The 18,268-nt window shown below is 45.4% G+C and overlaps 1 pseudogene; it reads right to left on the bottom strand.

Annotated features, from left to right (window-relative positions):
* Positions 1-16,153: 16,153 nt before the first annotated feature.
* LOC138845061 (V-type proton ATPase subunit S1 pseudogene) lies at positions 16,154-17,750 on the bottom strand (annotated as a pseudogene).
* Between the last annotated feature and the right edge of the window lie 518 nt (positions 17,751-18,268).

Here is an 18,268-nt window from a genome sequence, read left to right as displayed (position 1 = left end):
CCCAGAAGCCTTTTGATGGCTGTGTCAGTTCATTCAGGGGGGCTCGGCCCTCATGTTCTGAATGCCTCCCAACACTGTTGCATGAAGGTTACGTTTCCAACCTATGCATTTAGGGGGACACATTCAGACCAGAGCCAAACGTCTTGCACTCGAGCTTTTGTCCTTCCTCACTGAACTCTGAGTTCCTGTCTATGTAGGTCCCACCAGAGAATGAGGTATGTAAGAGGTGCTCGTGAAATACTTACCAAAATGATCTGATTCTGGGCAGAAATCTTCCAGTTCAAAGGAAAGTTGACTTAATGAGTCAGTCATACATGAGCCAACTACATAACAAAACCATCTCCCTGCAGTGGCGACACAGTGTACTCCACGGGGCACCAAGTCACTGGTGTCAGTGTTCAGAAGGATCTTGAGAGAGAAACAATACCTGTGCTTAAAACAAAGATCATTTGAAATTATTGCCCGCAGGGAATGGCGTTGTGGCACAGCAGGTTAAGGTACCACCTGCAACATCAGTATCCCACATGAGCACTGGTTTGAGTCCCAGCTGCTCCACTTCCAATCCAGCTTCCCTACCCAGGGCCTGAAAAAACAACAGAAGATGACCCAAGTGTCTGGGCTCCTGCCACCCATGTGGGAGACATGACATGTGGGAAAGCTGCAGTTCCTGGCTCCTGGCTTTGGCCTGGCCTAGCCCCCTGCTGTCAGAGCCACTTGGGGAGTGAACCAGAGGACGGAACATGTCTCTTTCTCTCCTCTCTTCTTTCTTTGTCACTGTACTTTTCAAATAAAACTTAAAAAAAAAAAAAAAAAAAAAAAAAAAAAAAAAAAAAAACAACTCTTGCCCACAAATAGATCTATATCTGTCCAGATAATATTATTCTACAGATAATTTGGGGGAAAAATACAGCTGATCATTATATTTTATTTATTTATTTGAGAAGCAGAGAGAGAGGTCTTTCATCCACTGGTTCACTCCCCAGATGGCTGCAACAGCTGGAGCTGGGCTGATCTGAAGCCAAGGGCCGGAAGCTTCTTCTGGATCTCCCATGCAGGTTCAGGGGCCCAAGCACTTGGGCCATCTAATACTGCTTTCCCAGGCCACAGCAGAGAGCTGGTTCAGGAGTGGATCCCATCCCATATGGGATACCAGCACCGCAGGTGGCGGCTTTACCCACTCTGCCAGTCCCTCATTGTATTTTTAAAAGAGCAAATGAATCACACAGAGTTTATGAAGCTATTACTAAAAAAATACAAAGCACATTGTATGGTAGGTATATTTAACCTGCAACTTGCTCAACTGCTATTTTCTGCCCAAAGTCTAACTAAAGGACAAAATGTCCTCTCCAACCTAAAACTCGCTTTATCTGCAGTTCTGTGCAAGGCGCGGACAGGCCTCGCAACCAGGCAGCTCTGCGGATTCAGAAACCGACAGGACTCCCTGAGGCCATGTGTTCCTGAGGCCCTGGTAACTCTGCTACGCACGCCCTGAGTTCCCGTTAGAAAATCTAAACTAAAACAATCGGCAGAACCCACTGACTTCAGCCCAAATATGGTGCCACAATTGGGGTAGGGAACACCCCCCCCGCCAGGGCTCTCACAAGCGCGGCAAGGTTTTTGAGAGACAAGCACTTATCTTCTTCCAGGAACTCAAGTGCTAAATATTTACACAAGCGAGGAGGGGCTGTGTGCCGGAGACCCCTCTCAAGGGACCAGTGGCTGACGGACAGCATTCTTTCCCTCTTCGGGTTTCCATGGCAGAAATATCAGCGCAACACAAGGGCTGAGAAATGGGAAATGTGTTCAAGCAGTGTTTGGATGACCCGGCGCGGGCCGGCTGGCGTGGCCCATCTGCTGAGCTCTGCGGGGAGGCCGCCCCCTGCCTGACTGGTCACAGCGTTGGGCTCTCCGGGACCAGCTGTCCTGCTCGCTGGGAGGCAAAGTGAGCAATTAGGCCTGAGAAGTGGACTTTTTTTTCTCTTTTAGTTGCATTTTGAGCTAATGCTACCACTCTCCACTGTATTTATTTTGCACCTATAATATATCTAAGTTTAAAAAAAAATCACTTTTTGTTATTAAAAATAATCAAACTTCTTAAAAAATTCAAACATTCAGAAATGTCTAATATAAAAAATATTTCTCCTTTGCCTTCCCTACATTCCATACTCCACAGATAATTTGGAATTATCCTTCCAAAATTGTTCTCTGTGAATCTAGTGTGGGGAACACAGACTGCCTGGGTGCTTTTCCCAGCCCAGCCACCTTGCTAGCGCTGTGGCCTTGGACTTGCTACTTGACCTCCTGTGCTTTGTTTTTTCTCATCTCTAAAATGGGTACAATTATGCTAGCCACCTCCTGGGTTTTTCTGAGGCTTAAACGAGTTACACATGTAAACTGCCTGGAGCTGTAATTGGTGTATAATAAGCATTAGATGTATGTTAATATTGTTGTTATGGTAGTAACAATAATACCGAAAATACACACTGTGCCACTTGTCTAGTAAGATTTGCAGCTGGGACAGAAACCTCACGTTACAGTAGCTCAAACAAGGCCGAAGTTCATTCCTCTTTCTGGAAGCAGCTGGCAGAGTGGAACAGGGCAGGCAGTTGCCTGTTTCACAGTCCCATCCCCTAGCAGGAGACCCTGTTTGCATCAAAGCGTTATCTGTGGGGTGCAGCCACAGGAAGGGGAGACGGATCAGGAATGACAGCTGACTTCCTTTTGCAGGATGTGAGCCCTGAGTGGCATGTATATTTCTCATATCTCAGAGACTGGAATTTAGACGTTTTGCCAAACCTGGCTAAAAGGGAGGCTTTGGCTGCCCACTCAGCATGTGGGATTGGGCTACACTTTCTCAGGGATCTTCACACTCAAGCCAATGCAGGCTTCAGCCACCACTTAAAATGGGGCCAGACCTCTGGTACTAACAAAGAAAGGATGTGAGGAACAGTGAATGATCTCCGCCACACACACTTTTTCTTTAATGGGATCATTCTGTACATAGAGCTCTACACGCTGATTGTTTCATTAGCAACATATTTGGGTGCTGCTGCTTGTGTCGGCGTGCACAGCTCTGGTTTATGTAATCCGTCAGCCCCACTGTGTTCTGGGAAATGGAGCTCCCTTAGTCCCAGCCAGGCCTTGCTGATGGCCACTGAGGTTCTCCGCCGTTTGCTGTTGCAAACAAAGCAGCAGTGGTCATCTGTCTATAGTTGTGTTTTTCCCCCCAGTGTGGAGGTGGTAGTTCCATAACAAAGATTTACAGAACTGGGTTGCTAAGGAAAGGGTTTGTACCTTTACAATTTTGATACATCATTCTGTGAAGCGCACGGGAGTCCTCGCCTGGGAAGGCAGAAGATGACAGGCCAAGTTCTTGAGTCCCAACCACCCATGTGGGAAACCTGGATGGAGTTCCTGACTCTTGGTTTCAGCCTGGCCCAGCCCTAGCTGTTGTAGCCATTTAAGGAGTGAACCAATGAATGGAAGCCCTCTCTCTGTCTCTCTATCACACACACACACACACACACACACACACACACACCTCCCCTCCAGAGAGACAGCAATTCCCATCTGAAGACCTTGGTACAGGACTGTAGGTAGCAACAACCCCCATCCCCACCCATAGTGACAGTCTTGATTCACAGTTGGCACTGGGAGGAAAGAAAGGAAATGAGACAGAAACCTGAGCTATACTGAGAGCTGAGCATTATTTTCCTTGCCTTGTAGGTGTGGAAATAGAGGCATGGAAATAGTTACATAATTTGTACAGTTTCCCTAGCTGATAGTTTTCCTCATTCATTCTTTCCTTAAATCAGCTTTACTGAGGCATTTACATGCTACAAAATTCACCGACTTTTATTATGCAAGTTGGCAAGGTTAACAAATGTCTACAGTTATGAAACCCTTGCCACAATCATGATATGGAACATTCTCATCATTCCAGAAAGATCTCTGGTGGTCTCTACACCGTCAAATCACTTTCTTTCAATCCATTCCTGGAGATCTGGGATCTGAATCCTGCTACTGTAATTTTGTTTTTAATATTTCTTATCAATGGATTAATATAGGATGCAATCCTTTATGCCTGATTTCTTTTAATTAGCATATTTGAGATTCAGTCAAGTTGTTACACATAACTGTAGTTTATTCTTTTTTAAATTGCTGAGTAGTATTTTATTTTATGGATTACAAACATTTATTTATCCACAAGTTGATGGATGTTTGGTTTGTTTCCAAACATCCATCTGACTACCACAAAGAAAACTGCTTGAATGTTTGTGGAAAAGAATTATGTGAACATGTGTCCATTTCTCCTGAGCAATCCAGGAGTAGGATTCTTGGGATTAAAGGTGGTATATATTGTACTTTATAAGAAACTGTCCAGGGGCTGGTGTTCGGGTGTAGTGGAAAAAAGTCACGTCCTGCGATGTTAGCATCCCATATGGGCTCCAGTTTGAGACCTGGCTGTTCCACTTCCCAACCTGCTCCCCGCTAAAGTGGCCTGGGAAAGCAGTAGAGGATGGCCCAAGTCCTGGAGCCCCTGTACCCACATTGGAGACCTGGAAGAAGCTCTGGCTCCTGGCTTCAGTTTGGCCCAGCCCTAGCTGTTGCAGCCATTTGGGGAGTGAACCAACAGATGGAAGATTTCTGTCTGTCTCTCTAAATTCTGCCTTTCAAATAAATAAAATGAATCTTACAAAAAAAGACACTGTCTAAATATGATTGTACCATTGTACATTCCCACCAGCAACATGAGAGATACTCTAAAAGTTCATGCAATGCTCTGAATATAAGGAGGAATTGTACATGTTAAGAGGAATATGGAACAGTCCCTCAGAGATTGTGAAGTCTAATGTAAGCTCCCTGGGATCTTAAGTTCATTTTTTTAAGATTTATTTATTTATTTGAAAGGCAGAGTTACAGAAAGTCAGAGAGAGAGAGAGAGAGAGAGAGAGAGAGAGGTCTTCCATCCACTGGTTCACTCCCCAGATGGCTGCAACAGCCAGAGCTGCACCAATCCGAAGCCAGGAGCAAGGAGCTTCTTCCTGGTCTCCCACGTGGGTGCAGGGGTCCAAGCACTTGGGCCATCTTCCACTGTGTTTCCAGGCCATAGCAGAGAGCTGAATCAGAAGTGGAGCCACTGGGACTTGGACTGGCGCCCGTATGGGATGCCGATGCTGAAGACGGGGGCTTTAACCCACTGCACAGTGCCAGTCCCTCTTAAGTTCATTAAAAGCACTTGAGATTTAAATGCCAAAGAAATACAAGTCCTCAGGCACCTGCTTATGTCTTATATCAGTAGAGTTAATAATAAAATACATTCTTTAAAAAGAAAAAATGCAGATTTAAATTTTTTTGCATTAAAATAACCTTATATTTTCATTTCATTTTCCACAAACTTCTGGATGCACCCTTGGACATGAGAGTTCTAGTTGCTCCACATCCTTGCCAATTGGTCTTTTTTATTTTAGCCATTCTAGGAAGTTTGTGTTAGCCTTTCTTTCAATCTTGACTTGTGTTTCCATAATGATGAATGAAGGTCAGCATCCCTTCATCTGTTCAGTATCTATTTGTATATTTGCTCTTTTAAAGAAGATTCATTTAGCTATTGTGAAAATCACAGTTACAGAGACAGAGGGAGACGCGCACGCACACACACACACACACAGAGAGAGAGAGAGAGAGAGAGAGATATTCCATCCACTGATTTACTCCCCAGATGGCCACACCACCAGCACTGTGCCAGGCCAAAGCCAGGAGCTTCATCTGGGTCTCCCACATGGGTGCAGGAGCTCAAACACCTGGGCCATCCTCCACTGCATTTTCCAGGCCATTAGCAAGGAACTGGATCAGAAATGGAGCAGCCAGGACATAAACCATTGCCTAAATGGCATGCTGACATCACAGGGGGTGGCTTTACCCACTATGCCATAATGCCAGCACCTCAATATTCTTTTTTAAAAAAATATTTAAAAGACAAAGAAGAGATAAAGGGGAAGAGGAAGGAGTGAAGGAGGGAGGGAAGAGAAAGGGAGAGAGAGAAGGAGGAGAGGGAGAGAGAGAGCGATCCCATCTGCTGGTTCACTCCCCAATTGCTAGCAATTGCTAGGATTGGGTTGGGGCTGGGAACTGGGAACTAACTCAATCCAGGTATCCCACATGAGTGGCAGGAACCCAATGCCTTGAGCCACCATTGCTGCCTTCCAGGGTATGCATTAGCAGGAAGCTGAAGTCAGGAGCCACAGCCATGTATCAAACTCAGGTGCTCCAAAGCAGAATGTGGGTACCTTAATGCACCATTTGTATATTTTCTTTGGTGAAATGTCTATGCACATATTTTGTCTCCAGCTCCAACTTTTAAAAATAATATTGTTTGAATTCTTACTGTTGAATTATATAATTCTTTATATACAATTCCTTTAAAAATATTTTGCAACTACATTCTCCCATTCCATTGTTGTCATTTTTGTTTCCCAGCAGTGTATTTTGAAGAGCAAAAGTCTTTAGGTTTGATGAAGTACAATTTATCAATTGTTGTAGGGATCATGCTTTTGGTGTCATATTATGGTAACTGTGTTTTCTTATTTTCTGTACTTTTGATGCTCTAAGCCAGGGAAGATTGCCCTCTCAGCGTTAGTTAATTCTTAGAGAATAAGGGGCTTGCCTAGGAGAGTGTCTTTCATATGCAAACCAACCATTCCAGAGCTTGCACCCCCAACCACCTCCCTTACAGGTTCTCACAATCTGAAATCACTGTCCCCCTGCCCTAGTCACCCCCAGGCCAGGTATCAGACAACTAGGGACAGCCCCCGTATGTCCCAGAGCCCATCAAAATTATTCACATTCTAGTTCTAAGGCCACTTACCTTGCTTGCCCTGCTTACATCTTCCTTCTTGTGAAAAGCACAATAAAGGCTGCTCCACCCCCACCCTACCACCACCCTCAACTGCTTGCTCTGTGCATCTTGCCTCAGTGGCCCATTATGCCTGGGGTTAGGCTGGAACAAAGCTGGAAGCTGGGAACTCAATTGAGGTTTCCTACATGGATGACAGAAACACAACTGAGTCATCACCTGTTACCTCCCAGGGGCACATTAGCACAAAACTGTAATCAGGAGTGGAGCCAGTACTCAAACCCAGGCATTTCTATATGGGGTGTGTGCATCCCATTTGCCAAGGCTGAGCCAAGGGTTGGAGCCAAGAGGTGAGACCTCAATCCAGGTCTCCCCTGTGGGAGGCAGGAGCCCCGTCATTTGAGCTATCACTGCTGCCTCCCAGGGTGTACATTAGCAGGAAGCTGATGTCAGGGCCTGGAGCCAGGCATTATACTCTGATACTCCAATATGGGACACAAGCATCTGAACCACTAGGCTCTGAGACTTTTCTTCTTTTCTAAAACAAGTGTTTATCACTGTATTCTCTCTAAGTGCTGTTGTTACTGCAGCCCCCAAATTTTGATATGTTGTGTCTTCATTTTCAATTAATTCAAAATATTTTCTAATTTCCTTTGTGATTTCTTTTTTGCACACAGGTTATTTAGAAGTATGCAGTTTAATTTCTTAATACACTCCAGGTATCTTTCTATTACTGATTTCTAGTTTAATTCCATTGAGGTCAGCACACATACTTTGTATGATTTCACATCTCTCTTGAGCTCCTTGAAACTCTATAACCTAGAAAAATGATCTACCTTGGTACTCAGTGAAACTTCATTTAGGACCTAGAATATGGTCTGCTTTGATGAGGGCTTTGTATGCCCTCAAAAAGATGTGTACTGTCCTCCAACTGGATGGCTCATTCTACAATGGAGTGGTTAGTATTGCTGTTCAAAGCTTTTATATCCTAACTATTTGCTTATTCTTCCAACTCCAACTATGATTTTTCAGTATCCAGCTATGACTGCTTCTCTCTCTCTCCTTTCAGTTCTGTAAGTTTTGGATGCACAGATTTTGAAGCTCAGCTCTTATAGACATTAACATTTGCCCCATTATTTCTTTGTGTAAGGAGAGTCTGCATTTCCAATGAAACAATAAGCAGGAGATTGATACCTATAGCTCTTGTTTTGTGAGTCACAGACTCTTCAGGGTGATAGGGATTTAGAAAGTTGGAAAACTTGGTGCAGAGGAGGATACAGGGCAATAGATCTTAAAGAAAAAAATCAATACCCCCAAGAAATAAAATGAGTCAGTAGACAGCTGGAAGTCAGTTTTGACCCAGACTGTCTCCCAGAGTTAGAAGACATTAACAACAGCCTTTCATTTCTACACTGTCAATGTCCTCCCAAACTAGAATATAGTTCAGTGGCTTCCCAACTGGTCCTGGGTCTCCCTGACTCCTCTCAGACCTGGAAGGTATGGCTTCTCTGCCACTCTTCTGGTGGATCTCCCTGGATACAACCCACGTGGCACAGACAGACATGGAAGGGGTGGTCTGAAGGAAGTAAGTGAGAAGTCATCTGCCAGAAGAGGGAGGTCTGGGAGAAGGAACCAGGTGGCTGTAAGGCCCTCAGGGACAGAAGCCATCAAGGCAGACAAGAAGGGAGAGCATGTGTGAATTGGCAAGAGGAGGAACTAGAAAGAGTAAATTGTTAGAAAAAAGTGAAAACAGGAAGAGGGACAGGATAAGAGATTTTTTACTTTTAAAAAACATTACTAAACTAATCTGAGTCATGAGGGACTATGCGGAGATGCCCCATAGGGTTGGAAGGGCTGGGCTCTGTGGCAGGCAAGCTGCCTGGGTTCCAGTCCTGCCTCCATCACTTACTCATGGCTCGATCTTTGGAGAGTGACTTAACCCTTCTGTCTCAGCTTCCTCACTTGCTATGGTTATGGTAAGGATCAAGTTTATGCATGCAAAGTGCTTCAAACAATTCCTGGCCCATTAAGCACTACAGACCTATTTGCTGTTCTTTCATCCTCCTCCTCCTCCTCCTAACCATTATGTACCTATAAATTAGCTAGGCTGATTTCATGGGCATTCCAATATTTCTTCGCATGGTACTAAAAACAGGTGTCCAGATTACACTCACTGTCTGCACCCCCTCATCAGAGGAGAGGTAAGAATCATTACAGGGAAATGGGAGGCCCTGGTTGCAGCACCTCAGGCTTTCAATTCTTGGGCAGAGTTGCCCGATACACATAGAGGAATACAGGGGTGCATCTTGTATAGATTTGCATAGGTGCAGAATTTGACAGGCAATGGGACAGATGAGGCATGCTCCACATTAATCTCCTGTGAGGATGAGCAAACATCCAGCCTTCCATTCATTAGTTCCCACTTAGGCTCTTCCTAATATGTGGTTAGAGTTAGTCATTTTGCTTGCATAAATATGGCTTCTTGCCTGCCCTAGACATGTATGGTTTTGTGGCAAAACTAGACATGCTTTCATGTTCATTTGAAATGCATGTATCTTTTGCAATCTCAAAGACTATAAAGAAGCAGCATTACATTTCTAGGGACCTCCAGCACTTCCTTCCTTCCTGGCCAGAGTATTTTACTGTCTTCTAAAAGCACTGTCTGGGGCAATGTGCCACGGTGGCCCTGGAGGAAGCTCCATAGATCTGGAAGGCAATTCAGGACATCTGGTCTGGTGGGCCACCCATGTAATGCATTCAGCAGACCTCAACACAGAGGGTCCCCACAGCCTCTCCCCAGTGAACAAAGGCAGAGGCAGGCAGAGAATTTGCAAGCAAAGACTATTTATTCATAAGGAGGGGAGAAGAAAAAAGAGACAACTGAACAGAACGACAGCCCACTGCAGTGAGGTTTCTGGAGCTCCGGGAATCATCTTGTAGCATCCTTGAGGGAAACGCTGGTGTCTTACCTCTGTGAGTTGTTCAGTAGAAAATGAGGCACTTAGTGGGTGCAGGCTGAGGCCTCCTCTCCCTTGGAATGGTCCCTTCTGTATGGCCTCCCTCCTCCATCTGTGACAACCCCCTGGCATCTTTGATGGGCTTCCTTCTTCCTGCCACCTCTGCATGCTGGTGCTCTTGACATTCACTAAGGTCTTCCTTCTCTAAGGTCTCTTTCCACCTGATTTCCTGTCTCTTGCTGGAAATCTCCAACTCTATCCCCAATCTCTCTTCTGAGTGTCCCTTCCATTGATGTCCTACAGATACCTTACATTTAAAAAAGAAATATTTGATTGGTTTTATTTATTTGAGAGAGAGCACTCCATACACTGATTTTGCCCCCAAATGCCAGTAACAAACTGGGCTCTGCAAGGAGCCATGAACTCAATCTGGCTCTCCCACATGAGTGGCAAAGACTCAACTACTTGAGCCATTCACCCACTGCCTCCCATGGTGCACATCAGCAGGAAGCTGGAATTGGGAGTGGAGCTAGAACTTGAACCCAGGCAGTCCAACACAACATGGGTGTCCCTAGTAGCATCTTCACTGCTGGATCAAATGCCCACCCCTCAAGATTTCCAAAACTGAAGTTCACGGTTTTCCCAAATGTAGTCTTGCACCTGGATTCCTCATTCAGCTACCATACACCATCTTCCCCTTCTCACACTTGTCTAGACACCTGAGTATTTTTGGCTTTTCCTCTACCTCTTTCCCTCATGCCAAGTTGGTGGTAAGACTCATAGCTCAGGGGTTTCCAAGATGGCTGAATAGCAACAGGATGGTCCAAATCATATGGGGCAAAATTAAACTAGACACCTGAGATAAAGCCATGGGGAATTCACAGCAAAAAAAAAAAAAAAAAAAAAAAAAAAAAAAAATGAGAGCAGCACAGACAGAGACAGAACAGGTCCGTGCTGAAAGAACGAATAAGAAAAAAGGGGGGGGGGGGCGGATAGCAGAGGCTTCAACCAGGAAAGGAGAACACAGGCCCCAGTGGACCAAGTGAGATGGGGAGAGGAGTTCGCAGATTCCAGAAGCTCCAGTGAGAGGGAGCACCTAGCAAACTGCTTCAGAAGTTACACTCGAGGAAAGAATAAATGAACAGATACGGAAGTGGTGCACCTCCTTCCCCCACTCCCAACCCTGCAGGGACCGGCAGCTGCTGGAAGAAGCCATTTTGCTTCTATGGTTTATTTGGTTTTTGTTTTTTTCCTCTAATTTTGGACCAAGCAGGTGGCAGCTGCCCCTGCCTCCTGTGCATGCACCCAGCAATAGTGGGGTTGCTTCACTCTCCACCCAAACAGCAAGGAACACAATCATTCAAAAATTACCTTCCCCCACCATGCAAGTGGTGTGGCAAGGGAAAGCCATGCCTATCAAATCTCATGTCCGCCCACACCATTGAGAAGCAAGCCCAGTAGGCGGGGACTCAACACACACATCCACGACCCACACACCTATAGCAGCTCACAACAGAAGGAACCGTGCTCACAGGAAAATCACCACAGAAAAAGGTACAGTTCATTAAGCAGTCCCAACTAGTGCTGAAAACACCAGGGACTAACACCAGGGCATCCCACAGCTGTGAGTAGCGCTGGCCGCACCAACAAAGGTGAACACCCTCCTCTACAAACCTCCAGAGGAGAGCTACAAAGCTCCACAGGGGCCTTACTTTGGACACTTGTTCCACCTTGGAATACTGAACAGAGCAACCAGCCCACACCGACCACATGCCTCCTGGTTCTCACTGGAAGTACAGACATCCCACTAAGCAACACAAATGCTGAAAAAAAGGAAAAACTTAAATAAGAATAAAGAAGACAATATGAGTCCCCCAAAGGAACCCTACAACACTTCAATAGTAGAAGGTGAAGATGAAAAGACCGAATATATGCCAGAAATGGAATTCAGAAAATTAATCATCAGACTACTTAGAAGCAACCAAAAGCAAATTAACGAACTAACTTAAAATATTTCTCACAAAACTGAGACGTTAAAGAGAAATCAGAATGAAATACTAGAAATGAAAAACTCTATAGATCAAACTAAAAAAATGCAGTGGAAAGTCTTAGCAACAGAGTAAGTGATACAGAAGAAATAATATCAGAACTAGAAGACAAATTTCTGGCAATTTTATAGTCAGACAAAAAAAGAGGAAGTTAGAAAATTAAAAAACACTATTGGAGAGCTATAAGATACTAGCCAATGACCCAACATATTGGTGTTAGCATTTCTTGAAGGTTTGTAAGAGAGAATGGATTTGAAGGCCTTCTGAATGAAATAATAACAGAAAACTTCCACAATTTGGAGAAACAAAGGGACATCCAAGTACAGGAAGCACATAGAACTCCCAATAGACATGACCAGCAAAGATCTTCACCATGACACATTGTAGTCAAACTCTCCACAGTAAAACATAAAGAAAAGATTATAAAATGTGCATGAGAGAAATGCCAGATCATCCACCCAAACCAAGTGAGATGTATCCCTGGTATGCAGGATGGTTCAACATTCGAAAATCAACAATATGATACATCACATTAACAGACTGAAGAAAAAAACATACGATTATCTCAATAGATGCAGAGAAAGCATTTGACAAAATACAACACCCTTTCATGATGAAAACTCTAAGCAAACTGGGAGTAGAAGGAACATTCCTCAATACAATCAAAGCAATCTATGAGAAACCCACAGCCAGCATCCTATTGAATGGGGAAAAGTTGGAAGCATTCCCACTGAGATCCAGAACCAGACAAGGATGTCCACTCTCTCCACTGCTTTTCAATAGAGTCCTGGAAGTTCTAGCCAGAGCCATTAGACAAGAAAAAGAAATATAAGAGATACGAATCAGGAAGGAGGAAGTCAAGCTATTCCTATTTGCAGATGACATGATCCTATACATAGAGGATCCAGAAGACTCCACTAAGAGACTACTGGAACTCATAGAAGAGTTTAAAAAGGTAGCAGGATACAAAACCAAGACAAAAATCAACAGTCTTTTTATATGCAGACAATGCCACGACTGAGAAAGAGCTTCTAAAATCAATCCCATATACAATAGCTACAAATAATATCAAATACTTTGGAATAAATTTAAACAAGGATGTCAAAGATCTCTATGATGAGAATTACAAAACATTAAAGAAAGAAATACAGGGAGATACAAAAAATGGAAATATCTTCCATGCTCATGGATTGGAAGAATCAATATCATCAAAATTTCCAGAGTACCGAAAGCAATTTACAGATTCAATGTGATAACAATCAAAATACCAAAGACATTCTTCTCAGATATAGAAAAAACAATGTTGAACTTCATCTGAAAACACAGGAGACCCTCAATAGCTAAAGCAATCTTATACAGCAAAAACAAAGCCAGAGGCATCACAATACCAGATTTCAAGACATATTACAGGGGAGTTATAATCAAAACAACCTGGTACTGGCACAAAAACAGATGGATAAACCAATGGAACAGAATAGAAACACTGAAAATCAAATCAAGCATCTACAACCAACATATCTTTGACCAAGGATCTAAAACCAGTCCCTGGAGCTATGACAGTCTATTCAACAAATGGTGCTGGGAAAACTGGATTTCCACGTGCAGAAACATGAAGCAGGAACCCTACCTTACACCTTACACAAAAATCCACCCAAAATGGATTAAAGATCTAAATGTACAACCCAACAGCATCAAATTAATTGAGAACATTTGGGAAATCCTGCAAGATAATGGCACAGGCACAGAGTTCTTGGAAAACACCCCAGATGCACAGGCAGTCAAAGCCAAAATCGACAAATGGGATTACATCAAACTGAAAAGCTTCTGCACTGCAAATGAAACAATCAGCAAAGTGAAGAGACAACTGTTAGAATGGGAGAAAATATTTGCAAACTATACAACTGATAAACGTTTAATAACCAGAATATATAAAGAGATCAAGAAATTCAGCAACAAAAAACAATCCAGTTAAGAAATGGACAAAGGACTTAAACAGACATTTTTCAAAAGAGGAAATCCAAATGGCCAACAGACACATGAAAGAATGTTCAGGATCACTAGCCATCAGAGAAGGTCAGATCAAAACCACAATGAGTTTTCACCTCACCCCAGTTAGAATGGCTTTCATACAGAAATCAACAAACAACAAATGCTGGTGAGCACGTGGGGGAAAAGGTGCCCTAATCTACTGTTGGTGGGAATGTAAACTGGTAAAGCCGTTATGGAAGACAGTGTGGAGATTCATCAGAGGTCTGAATATAGACTTTCCATATGACCCAGCCATCCCACTCCTGGAAATTAACCCAAGAGAAATGAAATCAGCATATGAAAGATCTATCTGTACTTCCATGTTTATTGCAACTCAACTCACAATAGCAAAGACATGGAATCAACCCAAATGCCTGTCAACTGAGACTGGATAAAGACATTATGGGATATGTACACCATGGAATACTACACAGCAGTAAAAAAAAAATGAAGTCCAGTCATTCACAAGAAAATAGATGAAACTGGAAAATATCATACTTAGTGAAATAAGCCAGTCCCAAAGGGACAATTTCTATATGTTCTCCCTGATATGTAATAACTAATAGAGCACCTAAAAGATAATATGTAGAAATGAAATTGACTCTTTGAGAAGCAATGATTACAAACAGCCCTTCTCTTGACTGTTGAGGAACAGCTTTTTTTTTTTTTTTTTTTTTTTTTTTTTTTTTTTTTTTGACAGGCAGAGTGGACAGTGAGAGAGAGAGACAGAGAGAAAGGTCTTCCTTTTCCGTTGGTTCACCCCCCCAATGGCCGCTGGCCGCTGCGGTCAGTGCACCACGCTGATCTGAAGCCAGAATCCAGGTGCTTCTCCTGGTCTCCCATGCGGGTGCAGGGCCCAAGCACTTGGGCCATCCTCCATTGCACTCCCAGGCCACAGCAGAGAGCTGGACAGGAAGAGGAGCGACTGGGACAGAATCTGGCGCCCCAACTGGGACTAGAACCCGGTGTGCCAGTGCTGGTGCCGCAGGTGGAGGATTAGCCTATTGAGCCGTGGCGCTGGCCGAGGAACAGCTTTTTATTCTATGTCTTTGTATATCTTTTCCTTTATAATATTTTCCTTATATTTTTCTCTTTCATATGATTCACTGAATGCTATACTTAATATAGAGTTAATCATATATATATAAAGTTATTTTATATATATATATATATAAAGTTAATTGAAAATAGGCCAGTGCCACGGCTCAATAGGCTAATCCTCTGCCTGCAGCGCCAGCACCCTGGGTTCTAGTCCCAGTTGGGGTGCCGGATTCTGTCCCGGTTGCCCCTCTTCCAGTCCAGCTCTCTGCTGTGGCCAGGGAGTGCAGTGGAGGATGGCCCAAGTGCTTGGGCCCTGCACCCCATGGGAGACCAGGAGAAGCACCTGGCTCCTGCCTTCGGATCAGCACGGTGCGCCGGCCGCAGCGCGCTGGCCGCGGCGGCCATTGGAGAGTGAACCAACAGCAAAGGAAGACCTTTCTCTCTGTCTCTCTCTCTCACTGTCCACTCTGCCTGTCAAAAAAAAAAGTTAATTGAAAATAGATCTTAATAAAGAATAAGAGAATAAGAAAGGGAAGAGGAAGGGGGTGGGAGTGGGAGGGTGGACACAGTGGGAGGAATCGCCAAGATCATAAAGTTACAATTGCGAAATGTATGAAGTATGCAACCACAAAGCAGTATAGTACTACATATATTCATACAGACATGTTTCTAAGGGCACAACCTAACAACTAGCCATAAGGCCCCAAATCCATTTAGTTGGCTGCTAAAAATAGCAGCTTAAGTGTTAAAAGATCAAATGGATATCTTTTTTTCTTTTGGTGACCCATCTTTATTTTATTAGAAAACAAAGCAACAAAGCACATTGCTCCCACCAAGCAAGCCTAGTAGGAACATTCCACAAACCCAGTGATCCTACTCAGCTCATCTGTCACACAGGTCCCTTCCTTCTCCCGCCACAGAAATAAACCCCAGCATATGCTTATTGCCAGCACAACATTACCAAGACACGATAACAACAACCAAGCAGGACAGTTAACTAGTTACTTCTATATTCTGCCCAACTCAGGGCCCCCGAAGCTCTTGGCTGCCCAGGGAGCCTCATAAACCCTGGGGAGGGAGGATCTGCTACACAAAAGTGCTTTAGACAGTGAGGGTTAATGGTAGATAAACATGAATAAATCAAGGAAGGACAAGGGACCCTAGGACTGATGACCCCTGCCGTTCACCATGGCTGAGCCTGGGAGATAGGTCTAGTCTAGGCAAAATATCTACAGCTTGTTGGTAGAGGTGATGGGGAGCCTCAGGGAAGCCCCTCAGCAGGTTGAAGAAGTAAGACAAGCTGAGAGGCCTGGAGGCTCATGCTTGGTAGCAAGAGGGTGGCCCTTGGGTCCAGCACGCCACAAGGTGGGATGGTGACAGCCTGGGACACCATCACAACCAGAACCCCTGATTGGCACAGCGTCACACAATCTGGGTCAAAGAGACGGTAGGGCCCTTGTGGTCACCACGACGATCCATGGTCCTGAGCTTGAGGATCAGGTGCAGGCCACAGGTGAAGATAAAGAGCATGAAAAGGGAGGTGAGCAGCCCCATCCAGATGCCTGGAGAGAAAAAACCGACACAGTCGCTGGCGTAGGAGAACTGCTCACCCAACACGTTGAAAGCCTGAAGCTGGAAGTCGTGAAGTCACGTGCCACAGTGAGGGTTGTGGGCGGGCCCCCAGGAGATTGCTCTTGTTGCTCAGACTGCTGACACACTCGCAGTGGAAGGAGTAGATGCTGGGCCCTGTCACCTGGGAAGCATTGAAGTAGACAACAGAGCCGTTGCTGTGGATTTCCAGGCGCTCCATGGTAAACCAATTCCTGGCAGACATGGGGTAGAAGCGGTTAGCCAGAATGAACTTGAATGTCACCATGGTACCAAAGAGTTGTTCGTAGGTCAGCGAGAGCCTGGCAATGGAGTCATTCCAGGAGTCAGTCAGGTTGAGCTCCTGCACCCCAAAGGTGAGGGATGTCAGGTCTTCCCACTGGTCCTTGTAGGCCACAGAGAAGTTTTGGGTGCAGAACAGGATCTGGGGAGCAGTGTCGTTGTAACTCACGGGGGGATGGATGACAGCTGACACTGGCTGTTTCTGTAGCAGCTGGCGACCTAGTTCCCGGGCCACCACAGCTACATCACGGCCCATCCTGGAAGGGTGGGTCGCTGTGAAGGCTGCCGTATAGGGAGTGTCCTCAGAGTTGAGTTTGCTCAGCACCTGCCCGATGACTTCATCGTTGCCTGTAAGGACTTCCCTGGGTGCCACCGGACCGGAACTGGCCATGTAGGGCAGGTGGATGAGCAGCAGGGTGGGGAGGCTGGCATTGAGCTTCAGCTCTTGTAGGGTGGCCAAGTCCACGTGCCAGGTGCTGGTCTCTAGTTTCTCCTGCAGGTAGGCCGTCAGAGTGGCGACCACACAGCAGTCGAGGGCAGGAAGCATCAGGGAGGAGGGGGCCAGGCCCAGGGCATTCTCCAGGTTAGAAAAGGCGCTGTCCTGCTCGTTTCAACACACCGCCGTAGGCCGTGAAATCCTCAACGTTGAGCGCGACCTGCAGGAACAGCAGCACGTGCCGGGGCCCCAACTCCAGGGCGGGCTCTAAGTAGGTGGACTGCTGTGCAGCGCCTGTGAGTGGCCCTCGTGAGTGTCGGCCCCCGGCACCCACAAGTCCCAGCCGCTCGACCACAGCACCAGCAGCACACATGCTGCACGGCCTCAGCCACCACCACCACCAGCGACAGCAACCGCCACGGAGCCAGGACCCTCAGTGCCCCTGTTCCCCTGCCTGGCTGCACCTGGGCTGCCGCCATTGCTGCTGCCGTCATCATGGCGTCAGCCTCCACGCCGGCACCTACTGTTTCTCTTTGGCTTCTGGTCACCTGATTTGAGAAGTTTCTGGAAGCATGTGTTCCTCCATGCCTTCGCCCGCCCTCGTCACAGGGGTTGGCTGTGCACATGAATCACTTCTCTGTTTTTAAGAACAGTGAACTTTTACACTTTTGGTCTTGTCAGCTGCCCCGTCTCTAATCTTGAGCTTTTTAGTAGATACTAGCTTTTAAATATGAGGATGGTAGGTTAGAGAGGGAGGAAAGTAAGTAGAATTTTTAAAATGTAACTATTTTCCGCAGATGGTTTTGTGGGATAAATAGGCAGGCAGCTAGTGAGGTCTGGAAATCTGAACCCACCGTCCTCCTGCCCCATGCGCCCTTCTGCTTGTTAATCAAAGTGCCCGCCTTCCCATCATGCATCTGTTGCATCCTGGACTTGGGTGCAAAGATGATAAAAGCAGGGGGAAGGGGTGAGAGCGCCTCTTTTCCGTCTTGGTCCTCGCGTGGGTGTGTTGTGT

This window comes from Oryctolagus cuniculus, chromosome 13, assembly GCF_964237555.1.
Source record: "Oryctolagus cuniculus chromosome 13, mOryCun1.1, whole genome shotgun sequence".
Lineage (NCBI taxonomy): Eukaryota > Metazoa > Chordata > Mammalia > Lagomorpha > Leporidae > Oryctolagus > Oryctolagus cuniculus.
Note: the sequence above shows the minus strand (reverse complement) of the source record. Positions and strands in the feature narration are given on the sequence as shown.